Below are 22,180 nucleotides of genomic sequence, written 5' to 3'. Positions count from 1 at the left end.
TAAAACCCAAAAAAAAAAAAAAAAAAAAAAGCCTGAATCTAGACTGTCAATTCAATCTCTAGCACAGAATCACTCTATAAGTTTTAAATTGGAAAAAATATATATTTTACCTTAAAACCATATACATTTAATCTGTTTGAAATCTGTGCAGGGGATGTGATATTATTATTTATTGCTGCTATATTCTCAGGAGAAGAAAATACCTCATCGAGAACACCTAATCTTTCACCTCATCACTTAACAAACTTTGATCATTAATTGGATTATTAATGAAAACAAATACATTTCCAGTCTAAAGTGAAGATCACTACAATGAGAAATGTTAACTTTTGACCCGCCAACCATAATGAGTCTGGAGGAATCCAAACATATCTAAAGATGGAAGAAATGTATTATTGCATCAAGAAGTTAGATTCCATCAGCACATCATCATCTCTCACTAGCTTGTTGTCGCTCCCATAAATCCTGGAGACATTATGAAGCATTATGAATTATGAAAATACATTAGTTGGAGAGTTACATGGGTCCTTCATCCTAATGAGCAAGATGACTGAGTCCTGGAAAAGACACAAGTTCTTGTGGGCCTCCTGGATCACTAGGGCCCACCCGAAATCTGGCAAGTCTAGCCTACAACATGACCAGAATAGAGAAAATGATGCAGTGTAGGTCCCAAGAGGATGCCTTTGTGTTCCACTAGACTCCACCACCTTAAAGAGGCCAAGCCCAGCAGCTACCCAGCCAGCATGAACCCAGCAGCATACATCCAGCTGGAGTGGTCCTTAAGCCAAGACGTGCATGGTCAGAGTAGAACACACCTCTGTGCAGTGTCCTATCAGACACAAAAGTATCTGCAAGGATAAATAAAGAATCTTCCAAAATGACTGAAACTACTAAAATTCAGCAAACTTCCTTCAGGATCAAAAAGTAAAGGCAAACTTGATTACCCACATGTCCTAGTGAAGAGAAAGCCCCCATTAAGCAGGCTAAGAAGACAAGTTCATCTTTAGGTACATCTTGTCAGTATGGCTGCTGCTGCTGCTGTGGCTGCCCAGCTGGCTGGTCACGGTCAGTAAGGCTGGGATGGAGGGAGAAGGCAAATGAAGCTCTGAGGTTAGGTGACAGAGAAAGGCACAGCAAAAAGTCAGCATAAGAAGATTTCCAGACCCAGTGGCTGCCCTGCCTGTGAAGGTCATGAGAATGTGGCGTGGGTGCTGCTGGCCTTTTTCCCAAGATTGATTACTGATACTAGTAACTGGTTCCCAACCAACAGTCTTCATTTCTTACCGAATACAAGAAAATAAAAGATCAAAGGTAAGGGTAGGTAGTACTTCCTCGTGTACTTAGCAAACTGAATACTTTGTATGCACTTATTAAGGCAACTCTAATTTATTTTTGGTATTTATCAAAATTGCATTAGTTTTATGATGTCAAATTGTCACTGTGGGATGAGATATTGACTATCATAATAGAAGCCAATTTTTTAAAGCAATAAGATTTTTTCCTTTTGGTCTTTAGGTTTGTTTAGTTAAAATGTAAGTTTACTAAATTTGGTTGAAAAGTAAGTCGTTAGGGAAAATGTTGATGTTTTTCAAGTTTCAAAGTTTTTCTTTAACTATTTATTTTTGAAGTATATGCAAAGCAACTGTACCTACTGTGAAAGTAGGAAATATTCTGAGGGCCAAATTTTGCTGCATCTTTAAAACAGATTTTGAGGCTTAGGTCTGAAATGGAGATAAAATGATGAGGTACCTCCTATCCCTGCATTCCATGCACAATATCTGACAGATACAATACAATATATGGGTAACTGCCTTTAATGTTTGAACTGCACAGGTTCCTAGGCCCTTATGTCAGTGAGAATCCTAGAGAATATCTCTGATTTAATGGCTAAGTTTCCATGGATGCCAGCAAAATAAGATCATTGCTCTCATTAAGTAAAAGTAAATAATTTGCTAGCTTCTTACACAAAGGTTGATTGTTTGGGATTGCAAAATGAATAAGTGGGGTGAAAAGGTAATATAGGAACAAAATAGCAACATAGTATCTCAGAAGAAGCTATGTACCATTCATGGTTTATTCCAGATTTTCTTATAGGAATAAAAATTAATTATCTGATATATTTGACACACATATATACCATCCTTCAATGTATATACTATTCAAAGGACAACCACTAGATTTCTCCCACTACCATACAAAGCAGTCATTCATTCAGGAAAAAAAACACGTCTTTATGGCCTTCTTAGGTGCATTCATTAACTGTCATCTTTTTCACTTCTGGAGTATAAGAAAGATATCAAAGCGTGCTTCAAAAAAGACTTACAACACATTCAACTTGCTCTCCATGTTACAATTTTCTTCTTTATGGGTAACGTATTTGCTAATTGGCCATTACTTTTTCCATTTGAATAGGGGTGTTTTCCTTATATTATTTGTGCATTTCAGTATTACTAGGTTTAACATTAATTAAAATGATGTTTTCATTAGAAAAAAGTTTACCTAGATAGTAATGTTCAGCTGAGATATTAGTTTACCCTTTATTAAAACATATTCCACATAATATCATTTTATTCTTGCTATTTTAAAAAGTAATAAAATAACTTAAGTAACTTCAATATAAGAATATGCATAATTGTGGGGAAAGGGAAAAAGGAAAGAAGAAAATATATGAGAAATGGAAAAATGGAAACAAAGGCTTTGTAAATAGGGAGGGGTGGAGGAGATGAAGGGAGGGCAGGGGATGGGGAAAAAACAAGAACCAAGACACATCATGTAAAGGTACAAGGTCCCAAGGATGAATGTAACTGTATTGTACACCTAAAATGTACCAATAAACTTAATGGTGAAAAAAGAATAGCCATAACTATTTTTACCTTTATGTATCAAGCTATAAAATATTATATAAGTTTAGATATTAGGCTTAACTCAACCAATGAAATTCCACATAAGCCTACAAGGTAAAACTGGGAATATGAAAACCTGCCAAAATAGTCTTAAGAATAGGTATCATTAAACTTTGGTTAATAAATACTGGATTCAACCTGAACTGGAAATATGCACAACATTCATGGAATATTTCCTCAAAAATTGTCATACTGACTTTGACCTTATCCTCTACAGGGAAGTTATGTTCTCCTGCGGCACTTTATTGTCCTGATCTTTTGCATTCATATGAAGTGAGTATCTGTCCCTTTTCCTTAACTCTTAAAATCAGAAGAAAGAAAAGCCCTCTTTCCTCCTCCAACTTTATGGGGTAAATTCACTTCTATAATCCTTGACTTAAAGAAGTAAATCAACCTACTTTATCACCACCAAGCAGCTTTCCTCCATTCCATTACTCCTAGGCTATAAACAGGTTGGCTCCAGCCTTGCAGTAGCTGGCAGTTAAGAGGTGGCAAAAATAGAAACAGTAAGAATTTACTGCAATGGTAACAGGAGTGATAGGCACAGTACATCACAGTCAGTACGTATCCCAAGGTATAGGTTATCGTATGAAGGACAATCTATTCTCCAATCCTGCCTGGAAGAATGGCTAAAAATCTTTTCTTTGGATATAATCTAATGAGGAATCCAATCCCCTGGGCAGTTTAAGTAGCAACCTGATGGAATTAAGTTAAGAGATGCCACCTTTATCAGTGAAAGACAATGACTACAGTTCTAGTTATATGTAGGTTGTCCTTAGCTTACACAGAACTCTACTCAAAAATTATAATCACTGCTGCAGGAGCAAGCAGACTAAAATAAATTCTTTGCTAATTTAGATTCCAGATTAGAAATGCCACTTCATTATCATATATGTGTCCCTGGAACTCTGATCCTCTCACTTTTTTAGCCCTTTTTTTTCCTCAGTGAGTTTATTGGTACATTTTTGGTATACAGTACAGTTACATTCATCATTGGGATCTTGTACCTTTACATGACAGGTCTTGGTTCTCATTTTTCCCCATACCTTGCCCTCCCTTCACCCTCTCCTCCCTTCCCTATTTACAAAAATTTTATTTCCATTTTTTCGTTTTCTCATATTTTTTTCTTTTCCCTTATTTCCTTTCCCCTACCCTTCCCACTTCGCCTACACCTTTAGCCCTTTTCTTCCTATTTCACATTGTCAATTATACCACTAGGATCTTATTTACAATTATAGTTTTTCACACCAGAGAAACTATTCGGTATTTACATGTGTGACTTATTTATTTCACTTAAGAGTATGACCTCAATATTCATCCATTTCCTATGAATGACTCTAATTTCTCATTCTTGATGGCTGAGTAATAATCCATTTTATAGAAAAACCACATTTTCTTTATCCAGTCTCCAAAAGATGGGCAAATGGGCTGTTTCCAAGTTTTAGCTATTACAAACTGTGCCGCTATAAACATGGGTGTGCATATATCACTGTGGTATGATTCTTTTAATTTTTTGGAAAGATAACCAGCAGAGGGATGGCTGGGTAAAATGGAACCTCTAATCTTAGTTCTTTGATTTTTGTTTTGTTTTTTTGATTTTTTGAGACAGGGTCTCACTATGTGGTTGAGACTGACCTGGAACTCACTATGTAGCCCAGGCTGGTCTCAAACTCACAGCGATCCTCCTGCCTCAGCCTCCGAGTGCTGGGATTATAGGTGTGCGCCACCACACCCAGCTTTAATCTTAGTTCTTTGAGCTATCTCCATATTGATTTCCATAGTGGTTGCACCTGTCTGCACTCCACCCTACAATAGAAAAGGGTTCCTTTCTTCCCACAACCCTGCCAAACACACCTAGACATATAACAATCAAGATCCCAGAAACCCAACAGAAGAACAAAATACTGCAAGTAGTTAGCAAAAGAAACAAATCACATACAAAGGAAAGCTCATCAGAATAACAGCAGACTTTTCAACACAAAACCTTGGGTCAAGGAGAGCCTTGAGGTATTTCAAGCCCTAAAAACAACTTCCAACCTAGGCTGATGTATCCTGCAAAACTCTCTTTTAAAATGGATGGGGAAATAAAATACTTCCGTGACAAAGAACACCTGAGAAACTTCATGAACACCGAACCAGCACTATAAGGAATTCTAAACAATATCCTGGAAAAAGGCAATGAAGGTCGCAACACCATGAGGCCCAGCAGAGCAAATCAAATAGGCAAGACAAGAAACTAAAAAGAGGGGGGGGGAATTAAAGAGTCAATAAAAGCAGTTTTTTGAAATATCCGAATCCTTTTCACAGAAAGAAATTGGTTGCAGCCATGACTTTATTCCATATGCTTAACAGTACTACGGTTTCCCATTTGGGGTATGGTCTATTTTATTCTTCACTCCAGTGCTTCTTTCAAAAAATTACCAAATGAAAGAAAATGAATAATTGGGATTAGACTTTGTCTCTTGTTGTAGTAGCTGGGAAACTTCATATTTTACAATTTTCATGAATTCTTTTTCCAATATTTGTATAGCTTAAATATTGTCTATAATGACAGAGACTTGTCTTTCTATAGTCTAGATAGCATCTCTATTTAAATTTTAAGAAATTCCCATTTCTATACAGAGACAAAATAGGTGTCATTGTCCACATCATATCTGTGTAACATCTGATGGTTCACGGGTAGGTTGGTGAGGAATGCTGTTTATAACACAGAGATTTAAAGCTGAGTTTTCCTAGACTGACACAAACACCTAATCTACAAAGAAACGCTGGTCAAAAAGTGATAGCTCGATTGCTTCTTGGCCTTTTGGCTAAGATCAAGTGTAAAAAGTGATAGCTCAATCTTTCATTAACTAGTTTTTGTCCTTTTATTCTAATAATCTGCTATTTATTAATCTGCTATTCCTTGAATGCCAAAATAAAGGGACTTAGAGTTACTTTGACAAAATTCCCTTGATATTTCTCGTTTAGTGATATGATACATTAATCAGAACTCCACCAAAAACTCCCAGCTGCCTGCCTGCCTGTCTTAATGCCTTCAGAGATATTCTGTACACTTAATTTTCACTCTTTCTTGGCCATGTTTGTTATGTTTCCCATCCTTTGCAGACCATTTCCTTTAGTTCACTTTCATTAATCAGAATAAAGCTACACCTTGGATACACTTCTTAACCACAAATCCCCATAAGAAACAGGCTTGTACAATTGCTTGAGTCCTTACTTACCATTGCTCTGTTTTCTCCTATTGTGTTTTCTACCTTACTAACAGAAAAATTAAATTGTTCCTGGGGAATGCTGATCATGACTCACTTCTAGCTGTGATACCACCATAACATGAGAACCTTTGCCTCGCCACACCCTTCCACCATGATGTTCCTGCCTTAGAGCCAGCTAAACTCTCTGAAACTGTGAGCCCAGTTACACCACCCCTCATTTAAGTTGCAGGTGTTGGGTACTTTGGCCCAGGGACAGGAAAGCCAACTTGGCAAGCACTTCATCACTGAGCTACACTCCAAGCCCTTGAAATGCACTGTTGATTTTTTTCCTCATTGTACTGTTGATTTTTTGCTGTTTTGTTTTGTTTTGTTTCTGGTACCTGGGACCAAACTCAGGACCTTGCGCTTGCAAGGCAGGCATGGCACCACTGAGCTAAATCCCTGGCTGGGACTGTTGATTTGCAACCTTCTTCTTCAGTAATAAGTTTACTCAAAAACATGAGTTCATCTCTAAGCAAGGCTTTCCATGCATTCCACAAATTTTAACATGTCATACTTTTATTACTATTCAGTTCCAAGTGTTTTCTAATAATACTTATGTGTACTTTACAAGGCAGTGGTGAGAAATAAATGAGATAATCCAGAAAAAGCGATTTTCTGAAATTCAGGAAGTTCTTTGTTGGTATTAACCACTATTATCATACTACAGCTGTAAAAATGTTAGCACTAACTGAATGAAAATTTAAAGCACTCAAAAAAGTCACAGGATATTCATGTGTGATTAAATAGCCTTTTAACAAAGTCTAGTGTCACAGAACTTGCTTAAGATAACTGCATTCTACAGAACATTCTACATATTGGCCATTGGGGAAGATGTGGCAGATACAGACCAGAGAGACCTAGGTTAAAAATGCAAAGCATGAGGATATACTCCTCAGTGAAATAAATAAGTCACACGTGTAGATACCGAATAGCTTCTCTGGTGTGAATAAACTATAATAGTACATAAGATCCTAATGAGATAATGGACAATGCGAAATAGGAAGAAGGGGGCTAAAGGTGTAGGGAAAGTGGGAAGGGTAGGGGAAAGAAAAGAAAAAAAATATGAGAACATGAAAAAATGGAAATGAAGTGTTTGTAAAGGGGGACAGAGGGGGGGTGGGGGGGCAGGGGCAAGGGGAAAAAATGAGAACCAAGACCTGTCGTGTAAAGGTACAAGATCCCAATGATGAATGTAACTGCACGGTATACCTAAAATGTACCAATAAACTCAATGAGGAAAAAAAATGCAAAGCAGAGGCATGTAAGATGATACTGTGCCAAACCAAAAAAGCAAACTCTTGCACACAATTAATTTCATGCTCAAATGCATGTAAGACCAGATGGGTATCTATAACCATGAAATTACAGCAAGTTTCAGCCAAAAGTTTCTGTTCCCTCGGGTTTTTTCTGATAAATTTTTAAAACTCATGTCAAAGCTTAGTCAACATTTATGATTCTTTAGGGAATACTTTTTGGGCTAATGAATTAATCTGTTATATTATCTGAAATACTGACTTTGTACTTAAAGCAATGAATGTGAGTAGCTTAGTTCTTTGTAGAAATTTTGTAAGTACTTCATAGAGTGACTAAAGGAAAATACATAGATAATATACTTAGCCAAGATCACAGCACAGTCATAAACAGTAATTTTCATATCTGCAAATACTATTAGATATTTTATTAAGTGAATGACTAAATTTAACTAGAGAAATGAAATAAGTTCAAAGTACTAGAAAAAAATTTATTACCAAAAACGGATTAGGTAAGGCACAGTGGTACACACTTTTAAACTCAGCTACTTGGAAAGCTGAGTGAGAAGGATTGCAAATTCAAGACCAGCCTGAGAAACTTAGTAAGACTTCATCTCAATATAAAAAATAAACATCTCTGGGAATATATCTCAGTGGTAGAACACACTGGATTCAATCCCAATATCAGAAAGGATAATGTTAGAAATTGGCTACTTTAGGGCTGGGGATTTAGCTCAGTGGTTCGGTGGCCTGCCTTACAAGTGCAAGGACCCGAGTTCAATCCCCAGTACCAAAAAAAAAAAAGAAATTGGCTACTTTAATTACAATGCCATTTTCATCTTTATGCTATCAATCTAAAAACATAGAATTGGTGCTAAAGAGAAATTATTCTCACATTTTTTTTTGTAATAGTATGTTTTGTAAATAAATAAAAGTGGTGAATTCCATTGCTGGGATAAAACCATCTTAGACATAACTAAAAGTTATTATGTTCAGAAGCACCAAGACCACTAAAAAGCATATATTACTAAAATTTTAAAAATTAGTTTTAGTGTAATTTTCCTTCCACAAATTATGTTCTTATCCTTACAGTCACTTCTTAGACTAAAGGCAAGTTCTCCCCTTTGTCAAGCTCCACCAGAAAATGAACTCCTTGAGCTTTTGTAAGAAAATTTCTACAGGGAAAAAGTTCTGAACCAAAGGTAATTGGCCCTGCTGGGGTCTGTAGCCGTACTAGTTGGAAAAGCACCTGAAAACCGGTTTGTACTGGTTTACTTACCTAGTAAAAGCTACTTCAGAATATTATTCAGATACAAGATGCTAAGCAGCTATGAATCTGTTATAGTTTCTAAAATGTGGGAAATTCACCAATGATAATGCAAACTGGTCCTGTCTTAACACTACTGAGACAAAGAGCTCATAGACAATTCATCACAGAAGCAGAGATGGAACTTTGATTTATATGTAAGGAAATTGGCAGGATCACTTCCTGAATGGTAAATGAGAAAAGAAATGTAAGTGGTCTTCTTGCTTCCTGTGTCATCCCAAGCAGGAAATACATTTGAAGATTTGTTAAGGGTCATGCTATAAGAAAATGTTTTAACTTCATACTATGCTTTTTTTTAAGTTAATTTTTTCAACCATCTTTAGACTACTTGCTTTCAATATGTGCCAAGGCTCCATTTTATAAAAGCTATCTTTAAAAGTGCTATTTAGTTAAAAGGGAAACAGTTGTGGGAAGTGCATGATAAGAATTAATTGGAAAGTTTTTAAATCCTTTTCCTTGGATCTGGAAAGTATAAGAATATGGGGGAAGTAGAAAAGAATGTTTATAGTGCTCAGAACGCAGCTACAGCTGTTTTGCATCAATGGAAAGGTTTTTCAAATGTGCTAACATTTGAGTTCAGAATACCTAAAAGAAGGTTTCCTAGGCACTGAAGGGAACATCTCCCTTCTCAAAACTTAGGTTTCTAAATTATGATGCTTGGTGATGGTTCAAGGTGACCATGATCTAATGTTTTAATTACAAAAGATAAGATTCTTTCTGCTCTTGAAAAATTCAAAATCCTCCTTCCACTGAGCAGCTGTGTATGATTAAGAATGTAAATAGGCTCAAGAGACCGATTCCATGTCCAGGTCCTCTGTTTATGAATCACCTCCCAGAAACAATTTTAATGGAAACAGAATTTCTTTCTAAAACAACAAATAAATTAAATTGCAGGAATACTACAGCGAGACATCATGTCTTTACTAGCACGATTATACTGAATAAAGGGAGCCCCATTTTCTTAGCTTTTAAACATTTCTAACAGTTGACATGCAGTCAGGAAACAAGGTTTCTGTTTTTCTTTTCTGGGGAAAGAAAAATATTATGGTTGCCTTTCCAGTAATTGCGTCTTAAACTCCAGGTCTTGTTATGGCAGATGAAAGATCTTTTACCAAGATACAATATTTTTGATGGTGAAAATAGAATGCATTATTTAAGACTATTGGAACCAACAATAGGTTGACTGGTTCTGTTTCCCTGACCCAGAAGTGTGCGCTTAATTTCAGATAAAGATATAATTCACCCTAATCTGGGGTGGCAAAAAAAATTGTGCTGTGGTATTTAGCCAATTATTTAACACAAGAGACCCATTTCAAGTTAGACAGCCATTTTACTCATTCTGTGCGAAAGGCAATAGCAAGTGAATGCAAACCTGATTAAATACAAATTACCTGAAATCAGAGGCTCTAGCCAAAGCTGAAGCTGAACTAATTCAAACTCACGGCATCGATATGCTGATCTTGATATACAAGCTATTGTGCCTGACCATATGTGAGCTCTGGTTTTTGCCCCTCACATGGTGCAGTGTTTAAGGAATACACAGGAGTATTAATAAGTGAATAGAGCTGGCATACTACACTACAATCACTTTTTAAAAATATTTGTGACTATTAATTCCTAATACTATTCTGAAAATTGCAGGATATGAATTATGACAAAAGCAACCCAGAAAATAAAACTCAGTGGCCATGGTGGCCTTTAACAGTCATACTGTAAGTTTGGATACCATTAAAAAATAACATAATTCATATGTATTACTTCATCCTTTAATCATCACCCTTACTTTACATCAAATGTCTAAATATTGAACAGAAAACATACAGGATGCAACGACCATTTTTACTAACCCACTGACCTCTTCTAGAACAGAACAAAAATGGTGAGCAGTGACAAGAGGCACATCACAAAAATCTTAACACAACCCTTCAATCACACTGTCCTGAGTTACCCAGGTATATCTGGGAGTCTGACAAGTGTTTTGATATCATGAATTATGTATTCAACTAATCCTCTTGACTTTAGTTGTGGAAAACCTGCCTGGAAAAATCAAAGCAATGTACAATAATTGATTGTTGCCATGATATGAGTACTTTTAAAAATGTTTGTTTTATTAGCACACAGTATATAATGATTACATTCCCTCATAGTGAGTGTACATGTACACAACACAAATCAATTCTTTTTATGTCCTCTCCCCACTCTATCTCCAGGTCCCTGTTATATCTTATACCCAGATGTCTCCCCCAAGCATTATCTGCTCATAGGTGGGACTTCTGGGAGTGCCTAGATCATAAATGTGAGATACTGGATTAGTCCACTGATTGGTTTAGCATACTTCTGGGTATGGATGATGGACTTACTGAAGCGGGAAGACACACCTTGGGTGTATGCAGCACCAACCAATAAGCTTGCAGCCTGACTAGAATAAAAAGGGAAAAAGAAAGGAGGCTTTCTGCTTCTTGCCTGCCATGCCAGGGACTATTTTTCTTCTACCATGCCACTCTGCCCCACAACCAGAATACTATGGTCTGAAACCTCCACAAACTATGAGCCAAAATAAATTTCTCTTCCTTTAACTTGTGGGTGTTGGGTATTTTGTGCCAGCAATGGGAAATGTTACTAAGACAGTCCTCTTTACTTATGCAAAAATCTCTTCCTATTTCCTATTGTCTATCTTGTATTTTGCTCTTTATACATATTTTTCATTTCTCCTATAAAAGAAATCATGTGATACTTAAGCTTGTGTGTCTGATTTATTTCACTTCAAATTATAGCCTCAGAGTGCATCTGCTTTCTCACAGATGACTTAAATTTATCCTCTGTTGAGGCACAACTGTACTCCACTGTATATAAATACCACATTTTCTTTATCCATTCATCTGTTGATGAACATATACACCACTTCTGAGATGCAGCTATTATTGAGGCAAGAGATTAGGCCATGGCAGTCTGGCTGGAAAACAGGATGCAACCTGACAGTTACAAAGATGTGGAACAGAGGCTGAACAACAGAATGTGACCTGTCAGTCACAGCCAGGATGTGCACAAGCAGAATAATTTCTGGTGATCCAGATCTCAGAGAGTATAAAAGACCCATTGACTTTGCCACCACTCTGATCTTCCCATCCCGTTATCTTCCTGTTTCTGCAGTGGCATCCTGTCTTCTTGTTTCTATAGTGGCCTGTCCTGCTTGCAGGACATATCTCTTCTTAGTCTTCTCTTTTCTTCACTCTTTCTTTTTCCCTTTAAATAAAATTGTATTTATCTGCTCATCAATGTCCTGGCAATTTTTTGAATGGGACAGAAAGTGCCTAGAGACACCAGACACTATGCCGTCCAGTAACATGAATGGTGCTGCTATAAACCTGAGTATGCATATATCATTGTAATATAATGTCTTCAGCTCTTTGGGGAAGATATGCAGAAGGGGAATAGCAGGGCCCAACGGACTTTCTAGTTTTAGTTTTTAAAGGCGTTCTCTACTGACTCCCATAGTCACTGCACTTGTTTACATCCCCACCAACAATACAGAAGGGTACCATTTCTCCTACAGCCTCTCCAGCGTTTTCTTCATTATAGCCATTCTTTCTGGAGGTGGCATCTCAGAGTTGTTCTAATTTGAATTTTTCTAATAGGCAGAGAGGCTGTACATTTTTCATGTATTTATTGGCTATTTGTACTACTTTTTTTTTTTTTTTTTTTTTTGGTACCAGGGATTGAACTGAGGTCCTTGCGCTTGCAAGGTAGGCAGTGGAACCACTGAGCTAAATCCCTGGCCCTATTTGTACTACTTTTATGACTGCTGTTATTTACCTTCATTCCCTTATTTGAACTTTTATTTATAAAATTTTTACTTCATGGCATTTATTCTTATTTAGGAATGTATTTTGTCATTTTCCCCCTAAAAGTCATTGGTACACTTTTGTTCCAAGAGAAAATAATATTCACAAGTGACACAGGATATATTCTGCTCACAGAATTATAGAAATTCCCTTATATTTCATTAATTTTTATAAATGCTCTCCTAATTCTAGGAAATATGTCCTAGTCATACATAAATTCGACTATTTGTTTGATGGTTTTTCAATATTCTGTAAAGAAGTAATAAAACACAGAAATTATCATTATTTTTCTCATGAATATTTTCTTTGAGAAGTCTTATAAACGAGAGACTTCTACTTCTCTTTGGGAGGTAAAGTGAAAAGCCTTCAATAATTTAAAAAATTTAGGCCTAAATGGTCTAAATTAAATATAGCTTTAAAACTATTCACCTAATTCTAAGCATAGAACTATTTTAATTGAAAAATAAGAAAATAAACACATATAACGCCTTTATAAGACTGAATTTTATTTTTGATAAAATAATTTGATTGATCAATTATTTTTCAAGTGCCTTTCATAAGTGAAACCACTGAAGCTTTATTTATTAAATTACTCAAGCAGGCTTGGAAACGTAAACAATTTCATAATAGTTTTCTATCCATTTCCAAAACCACAGTTTTATGGAAACTTGAAATGGAAAGTAGAGCACTTAGATTCTGTTTGTTTTATAATTATAATTCAGGCAGAAAAAAATAAAAAGGGAGTTCAATGTCAGGTATTAAATGAAAGAGAAATATGAATGCTTCTTTCTTTGCTTAGAAGTAGGTTGTATTAAAAAAATTAGATATGTAAAATACTTCAGGATCAACTTCTAACATTTTTAAAGACATGTACATATGTCCCAACAAATATATAATCATTTTTCTTTCATATGGCCAAGAATTTAGTGTCAAAATCAAAATATATATTATTTGAGACTAAAACAAATATAAAACCAGAAATAGGGTAATTTAGTGTATTTTTATAAATAGAAATATTACATTTTGAGCTGGGCGTGGTGGCACACGCCTAGAATCCCAGCACTCGGGAGGCTGAGGCAGGAGGATTGCTGTGAGTTAGAGACCAGCCTGGGCTACATAGTGGGTTCCAGGTCAGTCTCAATTACATAGTGAGACCCTGTCTCAAAAAACAACAACAACAACAAAGAAATTATCTTGTTTATCTAAAAAACAGAAATAAATGAAATGTTTCTATTAATGATTCTAAAAGCTAGACAAAATAACAGAACTTACTTTTGAACTTCACTTTGTAGGAAAATACTGTATAGATAATTATGTTATTTCTTAGTTATATTTAACGTATACTAGAGCTATCACAAGATCATGGAATAAAGGTAAAACTAAAAGGAAAAAATGGAAACAAGGTCATTGTAAGTAGGAGAGGGTAGAAGAGGTGAAGGGAGGGCAGGGGTATGAGGGAAATAATAAAAACCAAGATCTGTCATTTAAAGGTACAAGATCCCAATGATGAATGTAACTATACTGTATACTTTAAATATACTGAAAAACTCAATAAGATTAAAAAAAAAAAAAAAAAAAAGGTAAAACTGAGCCACAGATTTAGCTCAGTGTTTCTGTCACCTACCTCACAAGCTTAAGGTCCCAAGTTCAATACCTGGTAGCAAAAAAAAAAAAACTATCAATTAATTACTAATGCTCTAATATGACCGAATATTTGCAACATTTTCACAAAAGCTTTGTTAATCTGGAAGCCAAATATTTATAGATTTGAGTGATTAAATATAAAAGCAAATTCTAGGAAGTTAAATTCTACTTATATAGCCATGGGAAAATCATGTGACTATGTATTGATTTACCTAAATTTTTAATCAATTGACATATTTTACAGGTTCAATTAGAAAATAATTCATAACATCAAGAATATTTATCTAAATTTTTACTATGCAAAAGGGGGTAATTTATCATCACTTTGAAATAATATAAATCAAATCCTTTAAAGTTATAATTATTCGCTTTTAATTAAAGAATTTTACATTCATATTCTAAACCTTCAGCTTGACTAAATCAATGTGATTTATTTTTATCATTTAATGTCTCCTCCCATGTGTCAGAACCGTATCAGAGTGTTTTATATTCAACAAATACATCATACCAGTATTTATTCCATTCTGCTACCTAGAAAATATGCTTTCCCTTTACTACCTAGAGAAATTCTTCTCTATTTTTCAATGTCCAGCTCCAACATCATCCTCTCTCAAGTTTTTTTAGTGCCTCAAAAATATATATTGACTCTTCTTTGCTGTCAGGTTTTTTTTCTTTGCTAGTACAATAAAGTATAAATTGATGTCTATGTGTTTTGCACCTATGTTGTACTGAATGTTCCTTCAGACTAGGATCTGATCTAATCATCTTCTTTCTCCTAGAATATGTAAGTGAGTTACATATTACAGCAATTCTTTGAAAGAGAAAGGCAAGGTAGGAAAGAGGAACAAGAAAAAAAGTACCTCGACATTCTAGTAACTCCACCTTTTTGGAAAATTATTGGAGACACAAATTTTCACATTAGAAATCTATGAACTATCACCAACATAATTCAGGTATTGGAAGACTTAAAATATTTTACTTATTAATATCTGGAACTGCAGTAGTGAAGAGTTATATGGGTGTCATATAAACATTGACTATTACTGGCAATCTTTGGGAAAACAGAAGTCCAGCGTTATTATTTAAATATCACTTAAGATCTCCTTATGATGTCTTAAGAAAACTTTTATTATTGGGGTGAATAACTTTCCAATTAAAGAAGAAATAAAGCTTAAATTTTATAAAGGAGGAAAGAAAACTATACTGTTACTAAAGGAGTTTCAGGCAGAATCTAACATTTATTTGGGGCAACTGTTTCCCAGGAATGAATTGCTACACACTAATGGGGTCAAAGACACTAGATGGCTCTCCAGAGACCTTTTTCTATTCAAAAGGGCTTTCAAAATAAAGTGGGAGTAGAAGAAGAGGCTAAGAACTGTTCCTTCGTGAACCAAGCTCATTCTCAGAGTACTAACATCTGTTTCAGTTTACATACTTTAGGTATGACTTTACACATGGAAATTAAACTCAGGCTTCATGCCTTAGAAGAAGCTTGTTTGCAGAAGAACTACATGTACTATCAACAGCTGGAATTTGTGTAGGTTCACGTTCTACCCAGCAGAGTACCCTGTAAAACATCAATGACTCAAAACTCAAATGTCACAAAACATAATCCTAATGTTCACAAAACTTCCAAAGTAGAGAGGCAAGAGACAATAAAGAGGACATATCTGGTTTGAAAAACAACGGAGGGGTTCTAGAATTAAGATGCAAAAGACGCTTTTATACATAAAGATAAATGCTCAAAATCCTTTTGCATTTCTTCATACTAAGAAATGTCCATTTTATAAAATTTCATTAATCTTCACCATTAGTTAGACATTTACAATATTTTTCAACCTGCTCATAGGATGTTTAGAATTCTGATGTCGTGTAATACCACGCTGCAAAAATAATGATGTACCTTTGCTGCCACCAAGTGGTAGTCTATATTGTTGCAGTCATAATTGAAATTTTTCATTAAATTTTATATTTTAGCTCGGAAGGCATTATTTTAGTACTTAGAAGTACCATTAAAGACTGAAAAACAGAATCTATTCACAGATAACTTACATACCAATGAATCACTAACAAACTGATAGCAAATAGGAGTCAACAATGAAAACCCATTGTATTATGTTATCTAGAAAAATAATATACAGTCATACACTGAAAGACCATACATACATCCTTTGAGGTTAAAACATGAGCAATTGGACACAATGAGAGGTAAGGAAAATATTTAGAGCTCTGAGTGGAAAATAGGAAGGTGAATGAAAATGTTCATGGAGAGAGCCGAGAAGTTGTGTGGAAAGGCTCAGATACGCAGAATGAAAGCAAGAGGACCTTTCAGGTTGAGGTTAAGGTTAATTAGAGCTGTAGACCTAGAATCATCATGGGATATTCAGGGGATAACTTCTACAGTGCCGTTCATGAGGTGAGAAAAAGAAAATAGAAATTAACTCAGGACATTTTATGATAGGACTTTACTACTAGGCCAAGAAACCTTCATTTCTGCCTGCTACACTGCTCCTGGGGAGCAACACATGTGCAGTCCCCCGTGGTGGACACGATCCTGCTCCCACGTGAACATCTATGATTTGTATGAAAAGAATTTTCCAAAACAAGAACTTCGGATCCTCTAACCCCTCAACCTGTGTGAGCAACTTGAAGTTACAGAACCTTGAAATCAGAGTGAACCACTGAATCACTGCCAAGTCTCCAGGCAAATACACAAACATTTCAAAGGGTGATAGCTGGGCCCCAGGAGACGGGAGGGCTTCTTCCTGGTAACCCACTAAGCTCTTCTGTGTTGAGCAAACACTGCGTGCATGGGAGAAAGGAAAAACCTGAACAAAGAAAGGAGCAGCTGGGGCTTCTGTGCCCCTTGGCAGCAGGGCTGAAGTCATCTATGTCGGGGAGGTGCAGGGTTAGGCAAAGGACTAAAGTGAGACTCAGGCAAAAGTGAAAACTGCAGCACGGGGTCTATTTGCTCAAAGTGGGTGCTGAAAGATTTTTTTGTTGTGAATCATATTTTGTGGGATGTCACACTGATCTGTTTGTTTGTTTTTTAAGTAGAGTTACCTAGCACCATGGAAGAAGGGATTTGCAGAGAGTAAGGTTCAGAGAACATCTTAATCTTCACATATGTGGAGGAGGGAAATAATAATTGCCTTAAAATACAGGAAAAGTTTATATTGTAATTGAAAGTATTTTCCTAATTGTAACATAATATGTGCAGATATTACTAATCACTAAAAAAACAGCTCTTTACATTCATATTCAGAATAGCAATGATTTCTCTTTGTTATCCTCCAACTTCCAAAATGCCTTCTGGGATGATAAATGTGTTCTTGTGCTCTGAAGGGCCCAATCCTTCGTCAAAAATAACAGCCATACTAAATACAAGTCTTTGGATAGTTCTTCAATTTTATGGATAGGTAAATTTCATAGGCAAGGCTCAAGTAAACCTCTAATCTTATCCTCCCTGTGCCATTTTTTGTAAGGAGTCAAGTATCCAAGGACTTTTGTATCTGTGCGCAATCCTGGAGTCATCCCCACTGATACCAAGGAATGACTATAATACACTTTCTTAAAGGTAAAAACAGGGCCCACCAAGGACCTGACAAATGAGGATACCCTGTCTCTGACCACAAGACCCACGTAAGAAACATAAACTGCAGCTTCAGTTTCAGCTTCTACATCCCAAATTTTATGTTGAAAGATCTGATTGATCTGACTGGCTCCTTGGAACCAATCAGGGACCTCGACAGCCATCTCTTCCTGGTAAAGACTGCTTTGAGACACTGATTTCTAAAGAGGTTTGCTTCTGAAATAATGCCTGGGAGTCTTGAGATTTTAAAATTATAATTTCAGTTTACCTTAATTTCTTATCTGACTCACATCTCATCTGGCAGATGCAGACACTGACCCGCTTAAAGGCCTCATCTTTCACCAGAAACTTTGTCTCTTGTAACAGCTACAAGGCACTGTTTTCAGCGTTCCCAAGAAGGATACGCAATTATGCAAGAGCTGACACCCTCAGGACAGCCAAAATTACAGCCTCCTCACAGGGCACTTATGGGAACTTTATAGTCGCTCCCTGTCTAGATGCAATTTATCAAGCAGGAATCCTTTTACCGTGGGCAATACTGCCTCTAACATAATTCACGTTGTGTCTTTATCTGCTCTCCAGTGGAACAGAGATAGAATGTTAACTAAATGCCACATACTTATGATTGAAAGGGAAGAGGTTTTGTTACTACTTCTCACAATGTGTTCTTTAATGTACTTACTGGTGTTGACTGACTGGATTTGAAATTGCTCTCAATTAGTGAAAGATGAACCACAGTCTATTAGTGGAGTTAGGCAAACACCTCTCCTATATGCTTTGGTAACCTCCCACTTTTCCTGCCCAAAATATCTTGATTGCCCAGAAGCATTACAATTCATTTAAGACCACTCCATTCCATGGGGGGAAAATCAACCCTAACTGGGTTGAGATAATCAACTGATGGAGGGATTCACAAGAAGGGGTGGGAACAAAAGAAGAGGAAAGTTGTCCAAGACTGACAAGGATTTCGGGACCTCAATATTGTTTCAAGCGATTCCTCAATCACACGTCTACCGGTCCTCCAAAAGCACTTATGCGGTAAAAGAGAAGCCTACATTGCTACTGCAGGTTCGTAGGATGCCCTAGACTAGGAGACCTCGAGAGGAGGTTGTTCTCTGAAGGAAAGAACAGGAAAACATAACATCAATGGAGCAGCAATGACCACAGCAATTGCAGGCAGAGGCTGCAGTTACAGACACGGTATCTCAGTTCCTGCATGGGCCTAGACAAGTGACCTCTCCAAGACCACACAAACCTGAGAGGCCAGAACGTTCTGTAATGGGGCGGAAAATCTCTAGGAAAGATCAGACATCCTACATGAGAATGTGCACTCCGGCAGTTGTATTTTTCCACCGATGGCCACAACATATCTCCCGTCCTACAGGTGATGTTGCTACGCCTCTCATTAAGAGGTGGGTCCATTTCTCCTCTGCTGAAAAGCAGGTAGCCTGTGGCTGCTTTACGTCTCCAACTATAACAGTGGATTCATTTATTATTCCTTGCATATTTTTGCCTCATGTATTTTGATGATAGTTGTTAGGCATATTCACATTAAAGACTGTTACATATTCTTGGAGAATTGGTCCCTCATAGGACATTCTACCTATACAGAATAATGGGTTTCACCTTGGCATATTTACACATTCATTTATCATACTTAGATCATTTCCACCCCGTAGCCTCTACCCTCCTTACCTGTCCTCACCCCTTCTCCCGATTCCCTTACTCTTATCGAAGGTAATCTGAATTGGTCCTAAATTTTTCTTGCTCTAAAATCTGCTCTGTTTGAAACTAAAATAACTACTCAGACTTTCTTTTGATTGTGGCAGCATGTCGTATCTTTTTCCCTTTATACCTTCATTTTTACCTCCAAATTTGCTTTATGTAATTGGGTAGATTTAAATTAGTGAACAGAAAGTTAAACAAGATACTAAATTCTCCTATAATGCAAATACAAAGAACCTTCAAGAAACTTGTTTTGTATGTAGAAAAGTGTTCTACCTTTGTATTTGTATTTAAAATGGGCTTCTTAGGGCCGGGGATTTAGCTCAGCGGTTCGGCGGACTGCTTCGCAAGCTCAAGGATCCAAGTTCGATCCCCAGTACCAAAATAAAATAAAATAAAATGGGCTTCTTATAGACAACATAGATCCTCTCTGATATTCTCTTCTCATAAATTAATAGTTTCTGATAAAAAGATTAGTATCTATTTCTATTCTTTTCCCTGTTCTTTGCTTCTTTTTTGTCTGCCACTCATTTTCTGCTTTCTCTTCTTTTAACTAAGCTTTTTTATTAGTCCACATTCATTATTTTTTTACCCTTTCACAGTTACCCTTGGGATTGCATTGTACATTTAAAACTATCTGCTTCCACTTTCAACACTACCATTCCGTGAATAGAAAAGTATTTTAATAGAATATTCTCAATTTCTCCCTCCCATACTTTATAATACTGTTCTCATTTAATTTATCTCTAAGTTAGAATGGCCCAATAATCAAAAATTGTTGTGGTTCTTAGAACAGTTATTTGTTAGACCATCTATATGTTAGGTCAATTAAGAACATGAAAAAGTAAATATTTTGTATTGCCTTCACTTACTCTTTCTCTAAAACTCTTCCATTTTTTATACAGATCAGAGTTCCTAATCTATCTCATCTGTTTTTTCTGAAGAACTTTTTAAATTAAAATTTATTTCTAACTGACACCTGCAAGGTGAGTCTACTGGATAAAAATTCCTTCAATTTTTGCTTGTTTGAAAAAGCCCATTTAAATTCTTCAGTTTTGAAAGATAATTTCACTACAGAATTCGTAGTAGTTGATTTTTCTTTTTAAAGTTTAAATATTTCACTTGACTCTCTTCTTATTTACAGGGTTTCTGAGGAAACTATAATTGTTATCCTTGTTCCACAGAAAACAACAATGATAAGATAGAAATGCAGCTTCTTTCAGGATTTTCTTTGTGTTTGGATTTTTGAATTAGATATGACTTGGCATATGTAACTTATTCACCTTGGTATTCTCTAAAGTTTCAGCATCTGTAATTGGATGTCTACCTCTAACTGTGGAAAATTCTCAATCACTATTACAAATATTTCTTCCATTCTTTTCTATTCTTCTCCTGGTATTCTCATTACTCTCATGTTGCATTTTTTTAATTGCCTCAGTTACTGGATATTTTGGTCACTCTTTTTCATTCTTTTTTCTCTTTGCATTAACGTTTTGGAATCTGTAGAGACATTTCCGCGAGGTCACAGATTTTTTTTTTCCACAGCAGTGAACAGTCTGATGAGCCCACCAAAGGAACTGTCAAGTTCTATTACAATTGTTGCATTCATTTCTAGCGTTTCCTTTTTATCCTATATTCACATTTCCATCTTTCCTTACATAACCCATGCATACGTTATGTGGTATATTTTTTTCTATTAGAGACTTTAATGTAAAATTTTCAGTTTTTACTCATAAGCCTGTATGTTCTTTCGACCCTTAAATGACTTCTAAAGTAACTGAAATAACGTATTTCATACATTTTAATTCATCATCTACAGATATACTACAAATATACCATTATATTACATACCACTGAAAAAGAAATAGTCTCCAAATACACTATCTTTTGAAATCTTAATTTAAATCCTTGATTCTGTTGCTTAATGAGCAATAACAAATTGCCACAAAATTCAGTGGCTTAAAGAAATAACCATTATTTTACTTATAATTCTAGGACTCAGTAATACGTGCAGAGTATCTCAACAGATATGCTCAGTGTGGTTTTAGCTAGGCTTGACTGGAGTTGAAATATCTAAGATTACTTCTTTCACATTAGTTAAACTAATCAAAATATATATTTCCCTACGCATACACAAATTACCCAATTTGACTAATTTAAGAAAACAGAAATCAAAGCTAAAAGAGGAATAAAGAGCGGTGCAGAAAGTGGAGCCCTTTCCACCCAAGAATCCAAGAATCCAAGAATCCAACTGGTCCACTAAAAAAAAAAAAAGGAGCGGACGCCGAATACTGTGTCATCTCCCGGGGCCGGAATCGCGATTACCTGACAGGAAAAGCCTGGGTGGTACGTCTAGAGCTCACTTTAGCTTCTGCCCGAAGCTATACAGTCAGATTGACAAGGCCGAATAGAAGTCTCTCTGTACTAAATACTGTAGCTGTGTAAATGCATCTAATATAAACTGTCTCCAGATGTGTTTTGCTTTTACCTTTCTTATAAGCGTCTCATTTTGATGTCGCCCAAACAAAAGATGGCGGCGAAGGCACGAGGGTCTTACCATAGAGTCTCAGGCCTAGAGGAGCCGGGGGGGGGGTTGTCCTGTGTGCAGGGAAACGCGACCTAGGACCCCGCAGGAAGCCG

At 36.2% G+C, this 22,180-nt stretch overlaps 1 protein-coding gene across 5 annotated transcripts in view; it reads right to left on the bottom strand.

Annotated features, from left to right (window-relative positions):
- Col5a2 (collagen type V alpha 2 chain) overlaps nucleotides 1-22,173 on the bottom strand; it is a 309,094-nt gene extending 286,921 nt beyond the window's left edge. For 2 of the 5 annotated variants that reach the window (XM_033756383.1, XM_033756387.1), the window contains exon 1: nucleotides 21,866-22,022. The gene's annotated coding sequence lies outside the window, so the exon portion shown is untranslated. The other 3 variants (XM_033756385.1, XM_033756386.1, XM_033756384.1) reach the window with 3 other exon arrangements.
- Between the last annotated feature and the right edge of the window lie 7 nt (nucleotides 22,174-22,180).

Source organism: Fukomys damarensis, unplaced genomic scaffold (assembly GCF_012274545.1).
Source record: "Fukomys damarensis isolate Sample0158 unplaced genomic scaffold, DMR_v1.0_HiC HiC_scaffold_26, whole genome shotgun sequence".
Taxonomy (NCBI): domain Eukaryota; kingdom Metazoa; phylum Chordata; class Mammalia; order Rodentia; family Bathyergidae; genus Fukomys; species Fukomys damarensis.
The sequence above is the reverse complement of the archived record's forward strand: the minus strand, read 5'-3'. Positions and strand labels throughout refer to the sequence as shown.